The sequence below is a fragment of the Ipomoea triloba genome, chromosome 3, assembly GCF_003576645.1.
Source record: "Ipomoea triloba cultivar NCNSP0323 chromosome 3, ASM357664v1".
In the NCBI taxonomy this organism is placed as follows: Eukaryota; Viridiplantae; Streptophyta; class Magnoliopsida; order Solanales; family Convolvulaceae; genus Ipomoea; species Ipomoea triloba.
In genome coordinates, this window is record NC_044918.1 from 13,910,408 (window position 1) to 13,922,155 (window position 11,748).

The 11,748-nt window shown below is 34.3% G+C and overlaps 2 long non-coding RNA genes across 2 annotated transcripts; one reads left to right on the top strand and one right to left on the bottom strand.

The window, feature by feature from the left end:
* Positions 1–2,701, top strand: LOC116012673. The gene is made up of 3 exons (XR_004097167.1): positions 1–64; positions 195–1,536; positions 1,627–2,701. It is a non-coding gene; the product is annotated as an uncharacterized LOC116012673 (long non-coding RNA).
* Positions 2,702–10,084: 7,383 nt separating this feature from the next.
* Positions 10,085–11,296, bottom strand: LOC116014445. Its single transcript, XR_004097392.1, has 2 exons — positions 11,134–11,296; positions 10,085–10,606 (listed from the first exon to the last, which is right to left on the bottom strand). It is a non-coding gene; the product is annotated as an uncharacterized LOC116014445 (long non-coding RNA).
* Positions 11,297–11,748: the final 452 nt, after the last annotated feature.

Consider the following 11,748-nt stretch of genomic DNA (forward strand, 5'->3'; position numbering starts at 1 on the left):
TCAAAGATGGCCACTTCTCAACTAGTGCAAAATTGACAGATGATTTGCAGGATAAGGATTAGCTGTATGTTGTTCATATCCTTCAAACATTGATCTTGCTTCTAGGGTTCTATTATTATTAGATTGTTGTGACATGTTTCCTTAATCTTAAAATTGATACTTTATTGTTTTCTGCTAAACTTTGTTTTGCAAAGATGTTCCTTGGAGCTGTTCATAGTACTGTTGTGAAGTGCAAAAGGAGAAAGAAGTGAGGAAATGGGATGAAAGAGGAAAAAGAAATAAATTCAATTATGGACAAAATTGAAAAAGGACAATTTCCAGATAGTTTCCCCATCCTTGAATGGAAGAAAAAGGTTCTATCTTCTGAAAGTGACAAGAAATGCAATCAGAAATGGACATGGGAAGGCAAAAGATAAGCAAATTTCATATCTTTTGCCCCACCTAATCCCTTTGCCCATCAAGGCAAAACAGCTGCATACTAATCTGTTTTGAAATCTTTCAGGAATGAGAAACTTCCCAGAATTTAGGCTTCTGGTTCCAAATGCAATGATCTATCGCGCTTTTTTGGCACACAACAAAGCAGCTAAACTTGTATACAGTAACAACAATGGAGTAACCTGTAATATCTTCCTCCATTCCCTTCATCTGGGTGATCCGAGGCTGAAAACCAAAGCATCGGGCTCGAATATAGATAATATATACACATTATATAGGCGACTTTTATTGTTTACACTAAATTGACGGGAGACTGTGACCTTGGCTCCCCTTGGCTCTTGGATTTTTGAATTTTGGTGGCAACCTCGGAGATGACTAACCTAGTTAGAAGCAAACCGGCAATCAGGGCTGCTCCCATTAACATTGTGAAAACAGCGCCCCAGCTCTTAGCAGAAATGTAGCCGGTTAGCAGAGGGCCAATGGCAGCCCCAATGGAGCCAGTTCCATCGATAATTGCAGTGACTGTTGCCAGTGCTCTCGAGTTGCCTTTCAACGAGCTGTGTGTTCCCAGGTCTGCTGAAACCGCGGTGGTTATCAGCGCGTAAGGTCCATTCACAAACGCGCCAGTGATCAACATGAGGATGATGTTGACGGGCATGGAGACGTGGCCATAGTTTCTGTAGAAGAAGAGAGCTGGAATAGCGCAGTACATGAAACTTGCAGCCGTCATGGCTCTGGCATCCAGGCGATCAGAAATGTAGCCCGCTAGGATCCCTCCAACCACCCCGCCAACATCAAACATCGTGGATAAGTTCCCTGATTCCTCGTTCGATAAGTATCTTCCATCTATAGCTGCAGCATCACAAGAAATGGTGAGTTAAGACTTACGAAAATGCTTTTTTTTGGTTGAGGATAAAACAAAGCAGAATTTCAATAACTGTTTTTTTTTTTTTTGAGTACTACTGACTCTGTTACAATGTAGTATTGTTTCAATAACTGTTGATATACCTGTGTGGCTAATGTAGAAAGGAAGCCAATAGAGGAATGTATAGGCCACCAATTTGGCAAAGAAAAGGCAAAGGGCGAAAGGCGCAACCCCAGGTATCTTCCACGCTTCAATAAAACCGACAGCAGATTCCTCGCTATCTGATTTCAAGAGAGGTTCTGTAACTTCCTTCCATTCTTTTTCAGGCGAGAGATCGTCATCTTCTTCGTCATTACCAGCGCCAACAGACTCGGGATCGACTGGCAACAAAAGGAAAACGACCAAGCCAATGAAGGCGATAGACAGACCGGGAACAACCAAGGACCAACCCCATCCAAACTTCAACAAGCCCGATGCAATTAAGGAACCGGTAATGTTGCCAAGAGATGTGTGAGAATTCCATATTCCCATTATAAGTCCCCTCTTCTTCTTCCCGAACCAATTCCCCACAACCGCAACCACAGAAGGCCAGCCGGTGGATTGGAACAAACCGGCAAGCATTTGGACAATCAAATAGTAATAGAAAACATGGATATTTGCCCAATACCCAACCCCAAAAAGGGCTGTGAACAAACCAGTTCCCACCATTCCCACTGTCAAGAAAACCCTAAGATCCATTCTATCACCTATATGCCCCGAGAAATACATCCCTAACGCATACACAAACAGGAAAGCCACATCGAGTTCCCCAAGCAATTCTGTGCCATTAGGACCATCAAACGGATACCAGCCACTCCCAAGCACCCATGATCCTCCCAAGTTCTGCCGAGAATTCTGAGCATAACCCCTCAGCCACGACGATTTTAACTCAACTTCAGTCGACTGTGGATCAAGCGCACTTTTCACAATGCTCGTTGTTTTCCTAGTAGCATGATACGCCCCGTATGCAAAAAACGTTACAATTAGAACTATGGCTTGATACGTCTTGTATGAGAAGGCCGTCTTCTTTGTGCCCTCTAAGAACTGTATTCCTGGAGGCTTCTTGTAGTTTGTCTCCTCAATTGGCTCTGGAAGAGACCCCATTAATGGATATCAACTCAAATCTGATTACCAGGAAGAGCACCCAAAATCCCCTCTACTATGAGTCCAAGAATGATAAATACTGAGACAAGATACAAGAAGACAGTACAATCAGACAGGATCAACTGAATGGGATTATCAGACAAATATGTTGATAATGGCAATACTAAGAGATGTAACAATAATCTTAACATAATGCCATCATTTGAAACATGAACAAATATGTATCTAAATCAGCAAACATTGAACACATTTCTCTGATTTTTTTTTTTTTTTTTTTTATGCACAGACATAATTTGTACTCAGAAAAATATAAATTAGGCAGGTATATATATAACTATAAATAGAAATAACCAATTCCCAACAACCCCTATCTTATCCTTGAATTATGGCACAAGTTATGTATTTCTATTGCCCTGAAATGTGAAATTGTAGCCTTATCCACTCAGATTACACCAGAACCAAATAAAGTCAAAGAATTCCCCTATATTCCCGGGAATTCCTTATCCATTCCAGCAAATAAAAATATAAACTTTGTACACATCACAGGATAGACATAACAATCCTACATAAGAACCAATAACCATGATCCCACAATATTCTTCACATAATATTCTTAGCCTAGGAATCTGATTAACCTGCTCGCCGGAACAAATATCATATCCAGAGGATTCCCCCACCGGAAAATCAAGAACTGATCAAAAATAGTTTTTTTTTTCAACGTCGAAATTTAATCAAACAACGCTATACTTTAAAGTTATAGTGAAAATTCAGGAAAAAAGCAGATTAAAAGTCGAAAAATAGACAGTATATTGATCAAAAGAATCTGGGATGAAGATCAAACCTTACTGAAATGAATGGATCCTTTTGCTTTGCTTTGCTTTCCTTTCACTGGCGATATGAATATATATGAACTCAGATTCTCAGTGTATATATGAGTATATTTATATGAGAGAACAGAGAAGACTATAACTCTATAACTAAGCTGCTTTTCTTCAGGAAGACGAGGGAAGGAACGCTTGAAGGATTCATTTAAAGCGGAAAGCGATAAACAGTGGCAAGTTTATATACCGTAAATGCCCTCAAGTATTTACCAAGTGGAACCTTGTTTTGATGTTGCGTGAAGATGGACATTTACATTTACACCCTCAGGCCTAAGCAAGCCATTATTAGTTCGAGGGCCCCACCACTATTTGTCCCATTCATAAATTAATTAGCAAAAAATAATTTTACCCCCGGTCTCACTATATTATTAGTAGACTTCCTGATCTTGTTATTAGTAGACCTCCCGATCTGGTTATAAGTAGATTACTCGGTCTTATTATCATTAGACAAAATAATATAATATAACCGCGTTATAGTGTTATACCAATATTTCAATCTGTAATTACTCGGATTGACTTATGTATCAAATTCTGACTACAAATATGGTTGAGAAAGCCTCTAAATTAGCCGAATGGCTTGATCTCAGATCGGCCAAACTTTTCTGAACTAAGCACACCGAGAATAATAACCTAAACAAATTATTAACCTAAAATAAATATAATCCGATTATGTTAAGGCCATCACGTCCTATTCACGCGACTTGTCAGAATTATTTGGCCAAATGTAGAGTGCAAGACCGCCTGATCACCCAAAATAGTCGCGGCACGTGGAGATCAAAGCTTGCAATGAGCTTGAAACTTGTTCCATTGCCATATATAAAGCATTCTCCTTAGCGTGACAGCGAACTTTTTGGAGCTCCCAACTACACCACTCCACTCAGAGCCTCCCGACCTCACGAGATTTGACCCTTAATTAATTAACTTCCCGGTCACACCAATCATCTTTATTTAAGAAATTATAATGCATTTTAAGAAATACATATTACATCCTAATTCGGTATAATAATCCTTTCAAATAGGGGAATGGCGTACACGTGCAAAACACCATAGATAGATTAATCACTCAAAATTTGCTTATTAATTAACTAATCAAGCATTACATGTAACGATAGTGATTTATAACACAAGCAGCCGACGCGACACCTATGAAAAGTAGTGTAAATTACGTAGGATGAAATTAAAATGTACACCATTTTTGTTCTTTTTAATGTTGGAAGCTAAGGACGTGTTCGTTGGTCAAATATTTATTACATTTTCAAAGAGATGAGATATGAATGTGGGGTGATAATTTCTCCACTTGTGGAATCTGAGTGTGGGTGGCACATAGAGTGGTCAACCTACCTTAACCTAACAAATTTTAGCGTACGGAAATAATTTTTACTATTTGTTGGTGCGTAAGTATAAGCCGTAACAATAAATGCAACATTATCGATACAGCTATTATATATGTGATTGAACCATTTGGATTGGCAAGAGTAGATGGGGGCAATCCAGTAAATTCAAACCCAAACTTGACAAACCCATTCTCGTCATTTCACAAGCCGCCTCAGATACAATAAAATAATAAATGAAAAAACAATAGACGTGGAGTTTCGGGCGGAAGGTATATTCGGATTATTCGCATACGAGAAAACGCATAATTCTTCGGTCGGAGCGTATATTCCCTGACGCTTCGCCACCACCGGGACCCACCTAAATCCGACATGTCAAATCTGGTGGATTACACGCCCTTTCCTCACGGACCAATCGCGTGCTTTTGTTTTTTTATTTAAATACAAGAAGGAGAATTATATTCTTGGCTGTGTAGCCACCGCACGTCGGAGTCATGTGATTCGTTAACATATGCTTTATCGTTTGTGCAATGGTAAAAGGAATAAAGATTACTTCCATTATTATTAACTTTTTTAATGCATTATTAACTTATTTAATCTGATGATGAGGTAGATTAGATGCCACTATAAAAATAAAATAAAATAAAAATGAATCTACTAGATTGATGTCATCAAAATATCTGGTGAGTCAAATTAATTTATTCTCATTTATAAAGTCATCATCAAGAATATATATTAATTGTGAGTTAAAAATTGTATATAAAAAATAACGGGTTGAATAAATATTACTGATTGATTGTATGAAATATTAAATGTTAGGTAATTCTTGTTTGATTTCGACCGATATATAAAAATTTGTCTATGTAACTTATTAATTTATAGTTGATGAGTTATGTTGTGGCTCTAGACATCCATGCTAAGAGTGATGATCTCGCTAAAAATTCATAATTGTTGGATTATATATTTGTTTGAGATGGAGAGATATTTGTTAATGACCGAGAAGATTAGCACTTATGAGGGTTGTAGGGCCACTTTATTGAATATTTGTACATGATTCTAAGAACATCGTCCTCATTAGGCATAGATTTTGAGGGGTTTTGTTAGTAAATTTTTTTTTAAAGGGCGGTTGCCAGTGAGCGTCGCTGTTGGTGCATTTAACGGGCATCAATAGTTTTTTTAGTTTTTCTTATGGGGCTCACTATTCATTCTAAAAATTATCTCCTGCAAGAACCTTTTGTATTCTCTCTCTTCTACATCATTTTTGTCCTCACAAAAAATCCCTTCCAAAATATTCTATTGTGGTTGTTCTAAAACATCAATGTATTTTGTAATAGTTAATATGTTAATCTCGAAACTTTTAGCTAAAATGAGGCACTTATAAGCACGAAAAAGAAAAAGATTAAACAATGATTTTTTTATAAATGAGGCAATATAAATTGCCTTAATTTTTTTTATTTTTTAAATGTGCACCTTTCAAAATATATTTCAAATGATTTTCAAAAGAAATATAAAGGGATATATATATATGTCCACCAACTAACACCTCATGATTATATATATCGGTCCATGGCACAGAAAATGATATACACAAGTGTGTGTTCTGCAAATGGATAGATGGAGTTATCAGACAAAACAACCTTTGGATGGAACCTTGGGAAACTACGCACCATGTTTCGTTTATGGTTTTCCATTCAATTGGCTTTGTCGTCCAAACCATTTGTCCTTTTTATAGTATGTTCCTTTATCCATGATATGGGCGCTTATCTTAATACTGACAATGTTGTTGCTCTCACATACCAGCTAGCTAGCTACACTTATCTTCAAACTTCTTTTCTTGTTTCTTCTCAATCTTGGACAACTAAACCAATCTTTATATCGTGGATATAGAATTTAACTTCATAATATACAGAATCCATGTTCATAATACACATATGCATGAACGCGATATAATAAACATGAATTCTGTGTATTGTGTTAAGTGTTTAATTCATGTTCATTATACCATGTTTTATCCGTATGTGTGATATGAACATGATGATTTTTGTACATTATGAACATGAATTCTATACTATATGAAGTTAAATTCTGGATATATGTTCATTATATTGTATCTATGTGTATGTTTATTGTGAATATGAATTCTGTGTATTATATGTGAACATAAATTATGTACATTATGAATCACAAAATAAACTGCCTAACTGCCAAGGACCTTGTAGTCCAGTGGCATCAAACCCTTCCCTTTATATGGGAGGTGGTGGGTTCGAGCCTCAATGGGGGCAATACTGACTCTTGTGCTTCAATAAGAGTTATGAACAAGTACTGCATTCTAATAGAGTTAGTATACCCTTAGAGCCCACTGTTCATAAATTAGAGTCTCCCTAGTCATACACCAACTCAACACGAATTATCTACTATACTAATAAGAGCCTAAAATGGGTAGCTACTATACAAATAAGAGCCACGAATTATCTACTAACCTTACTTTTATGATTATCCGTTCAGTTTTCCGTTAAATATTCTCTTCTCCGTTAATATTTCTTTAACTTTTAACTTACCCATTAATTTCTATAAGAAAGGTCTTAGGTTCGAACCTCATCTCAATCAAATTTGACATAATTAAGTTGTCACTCTATTTTACTCTTATTAAATTAAATAAATTAGTAGCTACAACAAATAAATTAGTAGCTACAACAAAAAACGATACATATGTATTTCTTTAATTTAGAATTTTGTGTCTACAACACCTTTATTTTGAAAAAATTATTCATTATCAAAAAATTAAATTAAATAAGAGAAATAATTTCATTAGTTATATTGTCTTTATTTTCTCTCATGCAAAGATTCTTTACATTCAAATTTATCAATTGATATTCATTACATTGTCCATTATCTTATTTTTACAATATCTTGTAATTAAATATCAAAGTTATAGTACAAAATAATGTTATATATTTATTTATCAAGTATTTTATTAATACTATGAAAAAAAATTTTAAAATAATTTGAAGCTAATTATATTAACTACTTGGGGATTGGTTGACAAAGAGAGCACTCAAATAATAAACCAACAAATTGAAGCGGAATCACTCTATTTTACTCTTTTTGAATTAAATAAATTAGTAGTTACACCAAAAAATGATACATATGTATTTCTTTAATACCAAATATTTTATTAATACTATGAAAAAAAATTTAAAATAATTTGAAGCTAATTATATTAACTACTTGGGGATTGATGGACAAAGAGAGTACTCAAATAATAAACCAACAAATTGAAGCAAAATCACTCTATTTTACTCTTATTCAATTAAATAAATTTGTAGTTACACCAAAAAATGATACATATGTATTTTTTTAATACCATGAAAAAAATAAAAATGAATAGTTTGAAACCAATCATATTAACTACTTGGGGATTTGTTGACAATGAAAGTACTCAAATAACCCATTACCCAGCAAATTGAAGCGAGAAACTACCTTTTAATATCTTTGGAATACATAATATTTTAAATTTTCAAATTTTTATTAATTAATTGAATATTTTTTCTTAAACTAGGGATTTCTTTATCCACAATAACTCATTCAACAATAATGGTTGAACCAAATGAACCCCAATCAGAACACCTAAAGAAAAGTCCATAGCTCCTATATCATAATCTCATTGCATGACGTTGTCATCTATGCTACCAACAATATCCGAATTGCAAATAACACATTACCAACAAAAAGGAAGAGAACAAATAGTAAAGATGAAGACAATGACAATGCTACTCAAAAGAGAATTAAAAACACTTAGAAAAATTCAAATTAAAAGTAGTATTTATTTAGACTATCATTTTGAAACCAAATATTTAGACTATCGATTTTACAAGGTTGCAAACATTTATTTTAGTGATAATTATAATGAATTTTCTATATTATCTTGGATTCATATACTTTAGTTAGATATTTAAATAAAAAAATTCAATATTCAATTACTCATGTATAAACTTCTCCTATATAATCTTGCATTGATATACTTTCAAATATTTATTTAAATATAAACATTGGGCATTAACCCATCCGCGCAATGCGCGTATAAAACTAGTATTATTATAAGATTGAGTTAGTTTAGATATAGTTGAGCATCAGGATTGAACTGTACCAAGATGAGTTGGGTTTTGGGCCGAGTTGACCCACAACTCAAGTAGTTTACTTTAAAAAAAAAAGACTAATTTAATTAGTTATTTAATATTTAGTCTGAGTGGTTTCTAATAATTTAGTATATATATTATTTTTTTTGAATACTATATTATAATCTATAGGGAAAAGATAAATTATATTTATAACTATATTAAAGCCTACAACTTCGTTTTGAAATCTCATTCCAGTATCTTCTTCATTGTTAGATGCGATTAGAGAGTTTTAAGGGAGTTGTTGAGCATTAATCTCCTGAGCATGTATTGCGTTTTCTATGCTGAGTATTGAAATATATAAAATCCCTTCTTTATTCTCTTTTCTTTCTCTAAACCCTAATCCTCATTCTTCCTTGCTATTTTCTTCCCAATTTGTGTAAATTGTGCTACAAAATTGATAGCTGAATATAAGTACTGCTTAGTGCTTGCAAGGTAAGACTGGTAAATGAATTTGATAAGAGGAATGCTTACTGTTAACAAAGTAGATTAGTGTGTTTCATAATTGATGGACAATTTAACAAGTCCTCGCAAGTGCACGAATCAGTTGTAGTGATAGTGTGCAAAAGCAAGGGTCGATCCCACAGGGAATTAATACGATGCAATTTATACAATGCAATATAATGACTTGAAAATAAAATAACGAACTTACAATTCAAAATGCTCCGAGCAAATATAGAAGAATAAAGGCAAATGTAAAATAATTGAATCAAAGCTCAGGAAAGTAAACAAATAAACAGAACCAGAATATCGAATAACAATCAAGCTGGAAAAAACCTAGGAACATGAATCAACTACCATAACTAGTTTTTGCAGATTAGTTCAACTTGCCAATCAATTAAGGGTTCGTTCTAACTATTATCTGACTAATCCGTATGGCGTCCAAATTTAGTCACGTATTCTAACCGTTCATGTACTTAAGATACTTATTCGAACGATTAAAACCCGTTAAGCCAGGAAGAACTACGGAATACCCGGGTTTAAGAACCAAATAAATAACTCAGTAAGACAACCAAATCATTTATTATTTTTATCCTACAGAGCTTGGAATTAATAGGCATGGTGTTTACTCAATTAATTCCCTCAAAAGATTAACCTATGCTAAAATTGGCCAGACTCCAACACAATTAATCTCAGTGTAAAAACATAGGATAAAACTGATTGACAATTAAACAACACAACCTACTGTGGTAATTTCATCTTGTTGCTAGAGAAATAAAAGTTAGTAAATCATGTTTAAGAGATAAGCAATCATTAAGAGGTGCTTAATCAAAGCTACGGCCACAGTATTCCAATTTGAATTAATATTGCAGAAGCAAACTCCTAATCAACTACCACTTAAAAATCCAACTCAATGAACTAATTAAAATATTCAAGCCAAATACATTGATAAATGATAAAAAGGAAGCTTATCAAAAGTATTGCCACTGCTGCGAATGTAATCAGCAAAATCAAGACTCCTGCACCTAGAAGAATTGCACGCCCAGAATTCGATCGCTGCCGCACACCGAACCCAAACGTACCGATCAGATTTTCTGCCGCCAACGGAGGGTTTTTGCTCACCGCCACCGGAATTGATCCGGGCCAGTTGATGATGAAAAATGGTGACCAACCGGAAGTCCTTTTATACACCAAGCTTTAACCGTACTTCCGTGATTCAGATGAAGGATAGCCGAAAAAGACTCTTGAACCAAGGAACGCCGTCCAGTAGCTCAGTTCGCGATCCTCTTCTTTCGCCCATCGTCGCTGATCTCTCTCGTTTATCGGCTTCTTTGACTGAAGAAAAATAATAATAATAATAATAATAATAACCTTATTAAATTAGGGTAAGAATTTATTTGGCTGTCAAACTTAAATAACAAACTTAATTTAATAACAAAAACAACCCCTAATATTAACAATATTATTAAAAATTACTTATAAAAATAATAAATAGAAATAGGTATAAAATTAGCTAACTATAGCAATTTAATAAAATAAATGCTAATTTAAACTAACATAAAAATAATACTATCAATAATCATAAACTGTTTGCTTTGCTTTTGACATTTTTCTTGCACAATGCACAACTTTGCTCATTCTGATCTATATGAGTATATGATTATCTGATTTATCTCTTTATCTATAGCATCTCTAGGTAACATGCATATGTTGTTGAACTTTCTGGTACCAAGAATTTTTTACATAACTAATATTTACATGTGCACCTTTCTGATGGGAATATTGAGATTTTGGCTTTGACCAATCACTGTTAATGACATTGCAATGAGTGGACTAGAGAAGAAGATGAGAAGCAGCCTCACCTTGCAAAACTTATCCACTCGTGTGCCCACAACCCTTCATCAGACCTTCCTCGCGTCCAATAGACCATCAATTGAATTTCCAAATTCATTCCGAGGTATGTATCCCAAAAAACATTAGTATAGTAATATATAAGAAAAAGAAAAAAAAAAAAAAAAGAAAGAAGAAAAGACTCACCAAGTTAGGTTTATATGGATATTTACCACTGATACTCCTAGATTATGACTAGCACTATCGTAAGGTCAAAGGTCATGACTAGGTAATACCTACTTCGCCTTGTTTGGAATGCAGTTTCCTTTAAATCTAACATAGTGAGCCTTTTTTTTTTTTCTTATATATTACTATTCGCCTTGTTTGGAATGCAGTTTGTGAGCATAAATATAATATGTGCAGTCCAACTATCAGCTTAGGCTTTTAGTTGAGATGGAGCACATGCTTTAATTTGGTATCAGAACCATGCAAAAGATCATGGATTCGAATCTTGCGCTTGGAAATTCACCGCGCACGTTGAGGGGGCATGTGAGCATAAAAAATGGAGCACATGCTTTAATTCAGTTTCCCTTAAAGTCTTTTTTTCTTCTTTTTATTTTTTTTTCTTATATATTACTATACTTTTT